The sequence below is a fragment of the Daktulosphaira vitifoliae genome, unplaced genomic scaffold (genome assembly GCF_025091365.1).
Source record: "Daktulosphaira vitifoliae isolate Bord-2020 unplaced genomic scaffold, ASM2509136v1 Scaffold_2, whole genome shotgun sequence".
NCBI classification, from domain to species: Eukaryota; Metazoa; Arthropoda; class Insecta; order Hemiptera; family Phylloxeridae; genus Daktulosphaira; species Daktulosphaira vitifoliae.
In genome coordinates, this window is record NW_026099573.1 from 44,215,049 (window position 1) to 44,231,296 (window position 16,248).

Sequence of the window (16,248 nt, forward strand, 5' to 3'; positions counted from 1 at the left end):
AGAAATGTTGGCGAAAGAGCTCAACAAAATTGAAAAAAGTATTAGGAGGAGGAGTGAGAGCATTAAAACATTGTTTGGCCTCACCAGTCATTCGCCGTCGAACAATATTAATTTTGAGGTAATTAAGGATATTTTGTAACTGGAAATAATCATTAATTTCAACAAGAAAATCTTCAGAATGAACAGGTGTTAGATTACCATTATATTCATGGATAACATTAGAAAATTTTTCTTGAAGGAGAATAGATCTATTATTTAAAGAAAAAGAAGGGTGAGGTTCAGTATTAGAGGTAGTTTGGGTAGACAAAGAATCTTTAAACAAATTATTGGAATGAGTAGGTGGAAAGGTTGGTTGATTTGGGAAAGTTGAATGGGGATCATTATTAAATTGTTTAAGTTAAGGGAAAAAGTGGTAGAGGACATTTGAGGACCATAAGAGAATCTAAGTTTTTTAGGAATTTCAGTTTCAATATGTGAGTTTTGAGATAAAGGAGGCATTACATTAGGATCAGGAATAGATAATTGAAGTTTTTTGACAGAGGATTCAAGGGAAGCTAATCTAGCAACTTGACCTTCAACTAAGCATAACCGTTCCGATAAATTAGAAATGTCGGTTTTTAATTCGACTCGGACATCCGAAATTTCTTTGTCTGTGTAGGATTTGCATTCTGCCTAGCTATTTTTAAGTACTTCTAATAATTTGGTATTGATTTCAGTCATGCCTTTTTTAAGATCCGAAAAAGAAGATTGGCATTGTCGTCGTCTCAAATTGTTTTTTAGAGTCAATTTAACCAGAATAATATATGATTAAATAAAATTTAATCAAACAGTTAACTTAAAAGGAGTATTAAGAGAGAGAAAGAACAAAAAGAAATGTATAATAGTTTAACAGCAAGATTAAATGAAAACAATTTAATAGATGAGGTTTTGAGCTAATAGATTTTAACTAAAATAAATTTGTTAATCAAAACAACAAACTGAATTAATCAAATAAATTAATAAAAAGATAAATGGTTAACAGAAGTCAATATTAATATAACAAGGGTCTGTGTTAAAACAGTAAACACCTAATAAAAATATGTTGACAATTAACTAAGTAACTATAATAGTTAAGATGAATGGTTATAAGAACCGTGGATAGCACTAATATATAAATATAAGGATATCAAATATTATAGGTTATGGCCATAGGTGGGTCACACTAGGAGCTGTACCTTAGGTACATTTTCAATCAACATTCCATAGAAACAAAAATACATAAATAATCAGAGTAATAGGGACTGTGAAGGAAGGGGTGGTGGGATTTGAGGCCATCAAATCCGCGAAACACATGGATATGGTTAGTTGGCATATCACTGCCCAGACGATGTTTCGGCAAAACAGCGTACTACAACCCCTGAGACGTTACCATGCGACTATAACCACTCACGGGGAGATGAGTCTCATAACGGGAGAGGGGAAGTGTTGGGAGTCAAAGTTAAAAATTGAAATAACATGTAGTATTAGTACAAAGTTATAACAATATTTAAACATGGTCATGTAAAATAAAAAATATATATAATAATAATGGAGATTTAATAGGCAGAATAAAGAAAGAGATATTTTGAATAAAAATAATGGCTAAGCAAAAAGTAAAACATAGAGAAGTTTTTTTAATATTGAAAATAAGGAATGAGGGGAGTTGGTCNTTTATTAACATAAAATGAACCCAATATCGCCCAAAACTCAAGTAATGACTAGATCTGCTTCTTCAAATTCATCGAAAAATCATAAAACTCTCTCTACGCCCGTAACATCTGAAGAAATATTAAAAGCCATTGCTGATTTAAAATCTATTCAAAGTGATACTTTGGCACAATGTAAAGCAAACGCAAACAATCTAGATACACTCATAGCACAAATTTCTGAACTAAAATCTGAAAATATAACTTTAAAAAATGATATTCCTGCCCTTAACACAGGAATTGCAAATCTTGAGAAAAATAACCCTGGCTCTTCTCATGACTCAGCATCTCAATTAATGTTCGAATTATCTGAGCGTGAAAAATGTAGCTCAAATTTAATTGCTTTTGGTGTCCCTGAATCAAATGCACCAGAACTCGGGAATAGAATTAGTGAAGACTTAAAGAACTTATCTGAACTTATTTCTTCTGTGGGAATTTCTGCCCCTCCTGACATTAAAGTCATTAGGTTGGGAAGAAGAAATGACCATTCATCTCGTCCACTTAAGATTTTTCTCAAAAATAAATTAGCTGCAGTGGAGTTTCTAAAATTATTTAATACTGCTAGTAAACGTTCCCCAAACAATCAAGTTTTAAAGCTTGTTCGTGACAAGACACTACGTGAACGCGAGCAGCTTCGATCTTGTCATTCCGAATTAGATCGTCGAACGAAAAGTGGCGAAGCTGACCTTACTATTTCATACTTAAATGGCGTCCCTACAGTTCTGAAAAGGAAATCAAAAAACGGATCTCATTTTCTTCAAACCAAACACCGAACTTAAATTCACCTACCAACAACACTACCGCTCTACCTTATCTACCTGGATGTTGCACCTACAAGTCTGATATATTATCGACCTCATACTGTCGTAAGTGTTGTGCTGCCAAATCTACCTTCAATACATTTTTCTAACATTTTTCAAATTTTATTAACAAATTCAATAAATCTAAAAGTTCTGATCAATTTAAATNAATTCAATAAATCTATAAGTTCTGATCAATTTAAATACTCTAAATCGCATAATATTAATGGTTATTACCAAAATTGTCGTGGTCTACGCACTAAATTATTTAATTTTTAATGGANTCTACGCACTAAATTATTTAATTTTTCATGTAACACTGCTTATTTTAATCATTCATTTATAATCTTAACTGAAACTTGGCTTACTGAAAATTTTAATTCTAATGAACTCGGCCTTACTAATTATAACATATATAGATGCGACAGATCACCCCTTACCAGATTATGCGGACATGGAGGTGGAGTCCTTATGGNGCGGACGTGGAGGTGGAGTCCTTATCGGAATTCACAAAGATTTCCCTTCTTTCTTAATCCCTTCTCCAGATAAAAGCGTTGAACAATTATTTGTTCATTTTCATTTTAATTCCTTTAAATTCATAATTTGTGGTGTTTATCTACCCTCCTATTCTTCTGTTGATTTATATAGAGCTCACCTATATTCCATTGAAAATATTTTTCTCCAATATCCTTCCTATTCATTTATTGTCTGCGGCGATTATAACCTCCCCAGTATTATCTGGTCAAATGATGAATATGGCCTCTGCTATTCCTCTTCTTCCCCTTCTCAAGACCTTAGTGTTCCTGAGTTATTTTCTTTACATGGATTTTTTCAACTAAATTATAACTTAAACTCTCATAACTCTCTCCTGGACCTTGTTCTCTCGAACTACAAATTAATAAATGTCAATGTCGCTTCTGATTCAGCTGTACCTCCAGACGCTTATCATCCTCCACTATCCTTACAAATTCTTAACTCATCTCACAGTCCACCCCCTCAAAGCACTACCTCCTTTTATGATTTTTCAAAAGCTAACTATTGTCATATTAATGACTTTTTAAATTCCTTTAATTGGGATGAAACATTTAAGGACTTAGATGCTGATACTGCCATGAATACTTTTTATGATACTCTTCACAATTCTATTCTCCTTTATGTTTCNTACTGCCATGAATACTTTTTATGATGCTCTTCACACTTCTATTCTCCTTTATGTTCCTAAAATCACTGTTCGTCCCTCAACATTCCCACCTTGGTTTACTTCTGAACTAAAGAAACTAGTATCCTCAAAGCGTCTGGCACATGCTAAGTATAAGTCGTCACTTTCACTAGCTGACTATCGTCATTTTTCGTTATGCCGAGCACGTTACAAATTCCTCTCAAAGAAATGTCACCGCGAGTATCTTGCTCACTCTGAATCTAATCTAAAACTAAATCCTCGAGCATTTTGGAAGTTTGTGCGTAAGCATTATTCTTCCAAAAATATTCCTTGTAATTTAGTCTATGACGGCTCCAATAGCACACGCCCTATAGAAACGGCAAATCTCTTCTCCAGATACTTTTCTTCTGTTTATACACCAGTTTCGATCACACCCTCCACTATTCCTTCTCACTTACAGTTTCCTCTTCCTTCAATCGTCCATGTGTCCGTAATTGAGTTACACAAATCATTTACCATTCTCCATAACATCAAATCTCTCGGACCTGACGGCATTCAGGGCGATTATTTATTTAGATTACGGGACGTAATTACCTGGCCCCTCTCTCTTATCTTCAATAAATCCCTGAGTTCTGGGATGTTTCCTTCTTCTTTAAAACTTGGCTCTATAACTCCTATTCTCAAATCTGGCGATCCAACTCATGTTCTTAACTATCGTCCTATTACCATTCTTCCTCATATCTCCAAATTATTCGAAACTGTTGTCCTAAATACTATTCGACCTTCCTTGAATCATATACTTATACCTGAACAACATGGCTTCCGTCCAAACCGCTCTACTCTAACATGCAACCTCACCTTTACCTCGTATATTTTTGAATCCTTCCGCCTTCATAGCCAGGTCGATGTGATCTACACTGATTTCGCTAAGGCGTTTAANCATCAAATCTCTCGGACCTGACGGCATTCAGGGCGATTATTTATTTAGATTACGGGACGTAATTGCCTGGCCCCTCTCTCTTGTCTTCAATAAATCCCTGAGTTCTGGGATGTTTCCTTCTTCTTTAAAACTTGGCTCTATAACTCCTATTCTCAAATCTGGCGATCCAACTCATGTTCTTAACTATCGTCCTATTACCATTCTTCCTCATATCTCCAAATTATTCGAAACTGTTGTCCTAAATACTATTCGACCTTCCTTGAATCATATACTTATACCTGAACAACATGGCTTCCGTCCAAACCGCTCTACTCTAACATGCAACCTCACCTTTACCTCGTATATTTTTGAATCCTTCCGCCTTCATAGCCAAGTTGATGTGATCTACACTGATTTCGCTAAGGCGTTTGATCGTGTTAATCATTCCCTACTAATAAATGTTTTAGATCAACAAGGTATTGGTGAACCTCTACTCTCCTGGTTTCGTTCCTATTTACTGGATCGACCCCAGTTTGTGTCTGTCCACGGTGTTTTTTCTGAACTTTTTTATCCTTCCTCAGGTGTCCCCCAAGGTGCTGTTCTCTCTCCTCTCCTCTTTGCCTTGTTTGTGAACTCTTCTACTTCTGTTCTTCACCATGCTAAACTCCTTATTTTTGCTGATGATATGAAGCTTTATTATCGTATAAATTCAATGTCCGATTGTATTATCCTCCAATCAGACCTTCAACGTTTAGTCTTTTGGGGCGAGTCCCTTGGCCTTTCCCTCAACATCCAAAAATGCTCCTCAATGACTTTTTCGCGCCAAAGTAATCCTCTTGTTTTTCCTTATTCTATACATGGTATTCCCCTAAATTCTGCTGGTGACTCTATACGTGACTTGGGTTTTACCCTTACTCGTACACTGTGTCCTATAAAACACATTCAAGAAATATGTTGTAAGGCACTAAAAATGCTGGGTTTTATTTTCCGCATAGCCCAAGAATTTCACTTGATCTCCCCCCTAAAAGCCTTGTATTGTGCACTAGTTCGCCCTATTCTTGAATATGGATGTGTCTTATGGGACCCACCTACTTCTGGTGCCAGCGAAATGTTGGAACGTGTACAACGGAAGTTCCTGCGCTTTGCTGCTTTTAAGCTCAATATCCAATATCCTCCTCACTCCTATGCTCCTATACTCCATTCCCTTAACCTTTCCAGTCTCGCCGATCGTAGGCATGTCTTAAATCGCAAATTCTTACTAGATCTCCTTTCAAACAATATTGATTCTCCTGATTTACTATCCCTTATAAATCTTAAAGTTCCTCCTCGCTTGACGCGTTCCAATATCCCCTTCCAAATTCCATTTTCCTCCTCAAATTACTTTCTAAACTCCCCGATAATCCGCTTGATGAAAATCGCTAATACCGACCCTTCCTTTGTTTTACCTTAGCCCAAGTTTCAGTCCCCTTATTTAATAATGTATATTCAATTCCATTTTATTTTATTGTAATTTCTAATTATTTTATTTATATTTTTTATTTTTTTCATGTTAAATTAAAATTCATCTTTGTATCAAATATTATGTACATATATTTTGTAATTTTGTTATATTGCAATTTGTCAGTTGTTTTAGTTTAATTAATTATTATATCATAAGCTTTTAAAATATCTTTGTTAAATTGTAAAATATTGGGCTCGTCCCGTTTTATGAATAAATGAATAAATGAATAAAAATGAAAGAAAATTAAGTAAAATATTAAAGATCATTTTAAATTCAACTTATAATTAGTATGTGCATAGATAGGGCAAGTATATGAACAAAAGAGTTATAGTGTAAAGGGTACTTAGGCATCATTAATGATAGTACCATATAAAAGAACTGTCAATTGATCTGTGCAATGCCGACCATAATTTACTTAAGTATCGACAATTTGTGCTTGTGTAACCTTTTAGTTTGTTTAATAAAAATTTTGACCATGCCTTAGTGGAAGGAAAGAAGAATATAAAATATGGAAATTGAGCCTTACAATATATTAGATGGAAAGAAAAAAACAGCATATATATATAATAATCACAATATGATATTTTCAGTTACGAAAAAATAACAAACAAACAAAAGCCAATGGTAAATGAAATTAGCACAAATTAATAATGGAATAAATAACATATATTTCCTGTTTATAACTAATACATATATTATGTGGACTGTAAATCTGTTAAATAAACAATAAAAAATTATTAATAATTACCCACTGCCGCTTGAAGGTGATGAATATTGTGTCGTAATACACTGGTCACTATCACAATATGAAATAACAGTGGTCTACTCTGTTTTTGTCCACAATAATGGTTTTTCATTTAAGACTATTAACACTTTAATTTATAAATTATATTCATATGCTTAAAATAACATGATTGTTTTTAATTAAATATCTAAATTAATAAATAATAAATTTTAATAAAATATAACTTAGAAAAATATTTAATAAACGCTTACTGTTGTTTAATTATATTATATTATACACGATTCAGTCATAAGTCAAATATTAGTCATCTTTAAAAATCACTCTATAAGACATTTATAAATTATACTTGTCAGCTCTTTTTATTCTTATCTTAATACAAAAACACAATGTGTTAACCCTAGTCTAGAATTAAAAAAAAAACTATATTAACGTTGTATAAAAATGATTTGTATATTATCCATGTGTATTAATTTATATATTTCATATTTTATGCTTACTTAACAATAAACGATAACATTACAAGAATGGACACAATGATGATTGTTTGGGGATCAAAAAATACTATAAAAGGGCTGAGTGCTGAGGACTTGAGAGAATCTGTCTCTAAATATTCATTGAGCTGTTCGAATTGCGCTCTCGACATCGATACTCAAAGTTCGTAATCATCATTGTGAAATTTTTACTTGTTAATTTATGAACTAAACAATTGAGTTCATGTTATTTTGTTATAACCTGATATTGTCAAAAGTTATTTTTAGAACAAAGAAAAATCTTCAAGTAAGACTTTAAATCATTAAGAGTCAATACTTATATTATCTTATAATTCAATTATTTAGAATTAATAATCTGAATATAGAACGATAAAGCAATAGATAAAATAATTATATTAATCTTTAAACTTCAATTAATTGTTATTAACTAGTTCGGCCCTTATACATAATCACATTATATGGTATTCATGAGATGGTCACCGCCTCTTCGCTGCCTCAGTGTATTATTACAGGTACTTACTAGTTGGATCATTTATAATATCTCTATAAGAGGAACCTTAATTATTACTTTTTATATCTACTTTGTCTTACTTGTCTAACCCCGATAGAACCTCGTTGCTCATCAATTAACCAAATCCCCAAATATCCAATCTTGGTCAATAAAGACACCTAACATAATTTTAGTTATTTTCGTATTATTACAATTGTGACACTTCGGTTGCAGGGAAGACAACAAAAAAAAAACACCATAACATATAATAAGCCGTTAGGCAACTCAAATTTAACAATGTGGTGACAAGGCAATACTTGACCCAATAAAACCGGATGTCCATATGCTCGAAACGGCCGAATAATTGAGCGCGAATGAATTAGTTTTCAATGCCATACGTTGAAGGGACCGGTCTAAACAGCAGCGTCGCCGTACCGTTACTAAGGTGATGGTTTTTAGTAGGAAAAAACACATTGAAGGTCGTGGCGTATATTGAACGCGGAATCTTTGGTCCACTAGACGGCTACAAAAAAAAAAAAATTGAGTAGTGTCAGCGGCATACCTGTCGTGATAAACACAAACGTGTATGACGTGACCGACTGACCTGCTCGCCCCCACTTACCGTGTTTTCATGTTTAATTCTAACATGATATCTAACATGATCTAACAACCGTTCACCAATCCATCAAACACTGTACCGCACAACAAATGCTAAAAAATTGAATGGGATTAACAAACATAATATAATGGGGGAGAACAAAAATAAAAAATAATGAATATTACCTTTATAGGCATTACAACAGTAGGGTTTGCACAGGGAAATAAAAGAAGTGGGGAGTCAAAGATATATTTAATTTTTTTTTTTTTTTACTTTTAGCCAAAATTCAAATTTTTTTTTTTTATTATTATATTATGAGAAAACATATAGGCCATGTATAATATAATAATATTTTTGTTTAATTATTTAAAATTTATATATAGTTTTAGTTTTAGTTTTAGTTATTATTGAGGTGGACATAATGCCCATGCATTCAGACCTGTTGGTCCATTGTGCGCACCTCATACCGAATTGTCTTGATACGGTTTACCCACCTAAGTGTTATCACCAAAGTGTTAATACATTACCAACCATAAAGTCACCTCTAAAGATGACCAAAGAGTCCTGTCTTTCTGGCGAAATTAAGTATCTCTCTGGGTTTTAGGTTTTTAATATCCTCTTTTTCAGGAAATGGTTTATTCAAGTAGTTTGATCTTAGTGTGGACAAGGCTTCACATTCGCACATTATGTGAAATGAGTCTTCCTCTTCTACTCCACACTTCCTGCACAATGGTGATTCCAATACCCCCATTGCGTTAAGATGCTTAAGCAGGTGACCATGTCCTGTCAGTAGACCAGTCAGGGTGCTTATTTGATGTCTAGTCATGCTATTAAGATCACCCAGCAATAAACCAGGGGTCTTGATAAACATTTTAGATTGTCTAGGTACTACCAAGTACTTCCAGATTTTCCTGTGTTGTTCTCTGCACCAATTCTTGGGTAACGCTTTGAGCGATTGCTCAGTGAGCCCTACCACTGGTTCTGGTCCAACATAGGTGTTCTCTGCTCCTTTCCTGGCTAGAAAGTCAGCATTCTCATTTCCAGTGACACCGTTGTGTCCCGGTACCCACGCTAGTGTAACTTTGTTGAACCTCGATAGTGATTCTAAAGTTTCCCTGTATTCGAGGACCAGCTTTGAATCCACCTGATCGNAAGTTTCCCTGCATTCGAGGACCAGCTTTGAATTCACCTGATCGTTACAGAGTGCTTTCAAAGCCGCTTGACTATCACTTAAGATAGTTATCTTCCTATTTTTGTATACCAGCAGGTTCTGAGCCCCTACCAGTATCGCCATCACCTCTGCTTGGAAAACAGAGGGTGTTGTGCCCAATGACATACTGACATTTATTCGTGGCTTTAAGCCCCAAATTCCAGCACCTACCTTTCCTGACTTTTTGGATCCATCTGTATATATCACAAATCCTCCTTTGTCAGACAGGTGGTTAATATTCCATTCTCTACGTGTAATGATCTCTANTGTAGTGATCTCCACTTTGTAGGGAATGTTATTCTTAAGAACCGGTTTGATATAGTCCAAGGGGTATTCTAAAAAGCCCTTGTCTATCTCTTTTAGTATTTTACCATGTTCTGTTGTATCACTCTCCAAAGTCCACATACCTAAGTTGTGGAATCTTAGTGCTGTAGCTTTGGCGTGAGCTTTCGCCTCTAGATACAGAGGAGGCAATCCAATAAGTGCCTCTAATGCGACCGTTGGTGTAGTTCTTAATGCTCCAGTGATGGCAATAGCAGCCATTCTCTGTATGCGACTAAATTCTTTCCTAGCTGTAATGAGTGCTGTTCTGGTCCACCAGACTAGGGCACCGTACAATATCATAGGTTTAATCACTGACGTGTATAACCAATACATAACTCTTGGTTTAAGACCCATGTCTTTCCCAAGGCAAATATATATATATATATATATTCATAAAAACAAAGAAAGGGAAGGAAGAAGAACATAAAGAAGGTGCTATTAGAAATTATGAAGGGGTACAGAAGGAAGTTTTATGTATAATTGTCGTTGAGTTCTTGAGAAGTGCCGGCCCACCATTGGCCATAGTTTGCGCCTCACGCCATCGTGGATATCTTGACGTTTATTTTAAAAAAAAAAATGGAGGACAAAAAAAAAATGCAGCAAGAAAAAAAACGTATTTTGACAAGCGGCAAAAAACAATAAAAAATGGCACGTCCGTACAACTCGGTAGTATAGTTGGGAAATTTTTTCAATTTTTGATTGTAATGTTTTCGACTAGATACAATTTGTGATCTTTTGACGTATCGTTGAAAGAAATCGTTTCCGTGGGAGAAATAGGGTCGTGGCACAGTATGAACGAGGCATAGTTGGGACAAGTATAGATAATATCTGACAGTGATTAAAATCACTATCATAAGAAACGCTTCGATGCAAATCTGTAGATAGTGTTTAATCTTAAGAAATTGGTAGATTATTTCATAAGCAACAATAACTCCTGCTCACTTAATTTTATCCCGATTAGTTATTTGATTTATAATTATTATTTACAAATATATAATAATTATAGTAATTAAATTTAATATGAATTGATATTTAATTTTCCGTAAAAATAATAAAGTAGTTATATTTCTTTGCTTTAAAGGCGTTTAAAAATTTTTAAGTGCTTGATGCAAACTTTTCAATAAAAAATGTTTGTTACTTATAACAAAGTTATAAGTTTTATACACTGTACTACAAGGAACTTTCATCAGAAACAAAAATATACTTTTCTAAATCAACTTGTCGCAATGTTTTCAAATGTGCAATTAGACTTTTTCTATAATTTCTAAGTAATGTGTGTATATTGGGCCGCCTCTCCCCATATACTCATTTTAGCGCCTCTGGTTGGCGCCTCAGTTAGCGCCTCATTTACCTCTTATCACATTATAGTTAAAGGAGAGTGTATGTAATGCTTATCAATGAACTAATTTGATAAAACTTATTTTAGAGCCTCATTTTATGTTTTAATAACATATTTTATCGCCTCAGATTAACGCCTCATTTACCTCTTATCACATTATAGTTAGAGGAGAGTGTATGTAATGCTTATCAATGAAGTAATTTTATAAAACGTATTTTGCGCCTCATTTTAAATTTTGATAACATATTTTACCGCCTCCCTCCGTATACTTGTCAAGATAAAATTACCCTTCACTCTTCTCCCACCAAATGAGATTTATTATTTTTGTTTCTTTGAATGAACAACCAACCATATTTCAAATCCTTCCTCACCCTCTTCAGAAATATTTNTCAAATCCTTCCCCACCCTCTTCAGAAATATCTATAAATCGAGGTCGAACGTAAGAAAACTCCTATTGTGTTGTCGTATGTCTTAATCGTGTGTGATTAGTGAAGTATATTAGTGCGATATTCAATATGAACATAAGTGCAGGTGTAAAAAATGTTAAAATATCCACGCGGTATCCATCTCAACCCGATTTTGATATGCTGGGAACATCTGTATTCAATTTGAGTTTTATAGATAGAAAATTCATACACATCGGTTGCACATGGATTAACGATCGTTACTCACCAGTGGTAATAATAATAACACAGACTATGTATTTATAGATTTAATTATCATTAAGCTAAATAGGACTAATAATTCTTGATAATCTTGGTCCATAGATACAGAAAAAAATACGTTAGAAATTTTTTTTATTAAGTGCACATGATACAAAAATAATTTGAAAAAGAAAAAAACCGAAAACAGCTCCATGAAATAAATATATGTCAATACACTAAAACCATTTTTTTTCGCTTTATCAGCCCATTAAGAGCTATAGCAGCTTCCCCAAAAGGAGGAGGTTTTTCAAACATTTATACTCCGAAACGGGTGGTTAGTCCATCGCTGAAGAACACTGTTAATTTTCAGAGCGGGTATCTAAACTAAAAATTTAAAACACGAACACTCTAATTAATTTGAAAAATTTACTTTATTAAACAGGAAGTCGGTCGCGCGCTCGTCGGCTCGTCGTAATAATATCCCTACTTAGTACGTAACATACCGCCCGGAATTTTACGATTGCCGTAAAATAATACAAAAAATACATTTAAAAAATTTTAAATCAGTTTAGCGACAAAATTTTACAAAAAAAATATTTCGGACTTATTGTGCGAAAAAAAAAAAATTAATAAATCAATAAACAAATCAAATAATTGATCAATAAGAAACAGGACCTTAATAAATTTATATACAATCAACGCTCAATTTCTTATAACTAAATAAACATGACAAGCAAAACAAAAAAAATTTTTTTTACATGACTTAATAGATTAATTAATTACTTAAACAATAATATATAAAATGACTTTAACAAATCAAAATTAATTCATTGATAAATTAAATACACAATAATATATAAGTTGATATTGACAAATCAAAATTTATAAAAATTATTTTTTAAAAAAAATTACTCATCTTCTATTGGCAAAGGANAGCGAATCAAAATTTATCAAAAATTATTTAAAAAAAAAAAAAATTATTCATCTTCTATTGGCAAAGGACATACATATCTAACGGCCCTTTTAAGCAAACTAGTTTCCGTATACAATTCACCACTCGAGTCACACCATCCGTTCCAGTGAAAAGTTCTTTAACACGTCCCATATGCCATTTCATTGTTGGTACATTATCTTCTTTAATTAGAACTAGCATGTCCTTTTTTATGGACACACCTTGAGGGGACTGCCACTTTGTTCGTCCTTGAAGTTGACTCAAATATTCTGTACTCCATCTCGACCAAATGCGTTGAGTTAATTGAATTGTTAATTGCCATCTTTTGAGTCGATTGGATGGGACAATCGATAAATCTTTTTCAGGCAAACTGGTTAACGGTCCACTCACCAAAAAATGACCTGGAGTGAGAACCCTTAAATCCGTTGGATCCGACGACAAAAGTGTAAGAGGACGAGAATTTAAGCACGCTTCTATACGAACAAGAACAGTGTTCATTTCTTCGTACGTCAGACAAACATCTCCAAGTTGTCGGACAAGATGATGTTTAACAGATTTTACGGCAGCTTCCCATAAGCCCCCGAAATGAAGTGCTCTCGGCGGAATAAAATGCTATTGAATGCCAAGCTCCGCTGTAAATTTTCTTATTTTTTCGATGTTCTCCGGAGAAGTTAAAAATTTGCTCAATTCAATTAATTGTCGATTTGCACCAGTAAAAGTAGTGAAGTTGTCTGAATAAAGTGCTGTACATAATCCCCGTCTACCAGTAAATCGACGCAGAGCGGCTAAAAAATTCTCAGACGTCAAATCGCTAACTAGCTCGATATGTACTGCTTTTGTCGAAAAACAAACAAAAACACAAATATAAGCTTTTAATTTAGGTGCTTTTCGAATTTAAATTTGATTTTATTAAAACAGGACCACAATAATCTAGACCACTCACTTGAAAAGCTCTAGTTGGTTCTACGCGTGATTTTGGTAGATCGGACATAATTGGTGTAAATACAGTCTGCTTAGAACGAAAACAAACTACACATTCGTGTACAATTTTTCTGGCTAGATTTCGTCCATTTAACGGCCAAAATTTTTCTCTCACGGCAGCTAATAGTGCTTGCGGACCGGCGTGAAGCAAACGCTGATGTTCGTACCGAAGTATTAAATTAGTAATAAATGACTTAGGATGTAGTACGATTGGATTTCTTTGTTCATCACTGATATGAGTTGACTTATTTAACCGACCGCCTACTCTTAACACATTATTTTCATCTAGAAACGGAAGCAGTCGAACTAATTTGCCGTGCTGCAAAAGTTTTTTACTTTGTAATATTTTAATTTCCTCTGAAAAATAATTTTTCTGTTCCAATTTAATTAAAACAATTTGAGCCTCTTGAATTTCCCATACATCAATAGACGTTGAAGGAAAATGTTTTTTGCGAATTGTCTTATTAACCACCGCAAACAATAGCATGTCACACGACATAATTTCATCCATGACGAATAACGATGTATTAAATTAAAATTTTTCATACCTGTTGTAACGGTTATCATCACCGAATTTCTTTGTTCAGGTACTTCCTTAGGTAGAGGCGGCGCTTCTATCGTACTCAAAGGCCAATTTTTCTCATCATAACATAACCAATCAGGGCCTTCCCACCAAAGTTTTAAATAACAAAGTTGATCAGGTGTACAGCCTCTTCTTATTAGCTGGGTTCTCAGCAGACCTAACATGATTCCATTCATTTATCGCCGTTGATGACTGTATTTCTCCAACACGGTGTGCGACAAATGTTTTCCAACTGTTGGATGACGATTTTATCTAAGCTAACGTTATAGTCGAGTCGGACCAAAAATAACGTTTACTTACATTTAAATTTAATTTGTTCACGATTTTTTCTACTAGCTGGCAAAGTAAAACGGCCGCACATAGTTCTAATCGAGCCAAAGAGATTACTTTCAAAGGAGCTACTCTTGACTTCGCTGCGATTAGCCGAATACATGAAACATCATTGTTGTCAGTTGCCCTTAAGTACACACAGCATCCACATGCGTGAACAGACNCATCATTGTTGTCAGTTGCCCTTAAGTACACACAGCATCCATATGCGTGAACAGACGCGTCGGCAAATCCATGAATTTGAACTGACTGCACATGATTACGTCCAATTATACACCGTGGTATTTCAATTTTTTCGATTTGCATCAACGAGTTCTTATAATTTAGCCGTTCCTGCTGTAATTCATTTCGCAATAAGTCATCCCAACAACATTTAAATTGCCACAACCTTTGCATAATTAATTTTGCTTTAATAATTATTGGACCAATAAGACCAAGAGGATCGAAAATGGAAGCGATCGACTACAACACCGCTCTTTTGGTTGTATTGTTGATGTTTGTTTTCTCGTTGTAAATCTTGGTGATCCTTGCTAACCCAAATTTGGCGGTACATNAGTTATGGTTGCTTTTTAAATAATCTACTAATCTCTTAAAATTAAACACTATCTACAGATTTACATCGAAGCGTTTCTAATGATAGTGATTTTAATCACTGTCAGATATCATCTATAATTGCCCCATCTATGCCTCGTCCGCATTAAGCTACGACCCCACTGTTTTACCGTTATTTTTACTTAAAACTCCCATAACTTTTTTAAAAATGGCCAGCTCAATAAAATTTTTTTTTATTTAGATACATGAAGTCTTTACCTATCTTTTGGTATTTTTTTAGAAATCTTATCCTTTATCTGACCATATAAAGGGATTAATAATGACAAGTTATACAAAAAACTTTTTAAAAAATGTATAGATCAATATAATTTTTTTATGAGAAATAATTTTATATACCTTTTTCATTCGACATACNTAATCCCTTTTTCATTCGACATACTTTATCTTAATCAGGATATTAATAAGGAAATAGAAGATGATGTAGCTTTTGGAATAATCCATCAATTTTTTAAAATTAAACACTATCAAAAGATTTGCATTGAAGCGTTTTTTTTATATTGATTTTAATCACTGTCAGATATCATACTTGACCCAATTATGCCACGTCACCACTTTACCGCGACTCCTCTGTGCTGTGTTTTTTTAAAACTTTTTTTCTTTAAAAAGTCATAATATTTTGAAAAACAGATGACTCAGAATAATTTTATAATAAGTATTTTAAGTATTTCCTTTTTATTGTGTATTTATTTTCTAAAAACCTGTCCCTTTATCTGCGCACAGAGGGGGATTCGAAAAAACTACTTTGCATGAAAGGTTTACTTTTTCAACATTTTCTAGAATTACTCCATTTTTCCGAAAATATATTAAATTAAAGTCTATGTTACATACTAAAAGTTAAAAATAAAA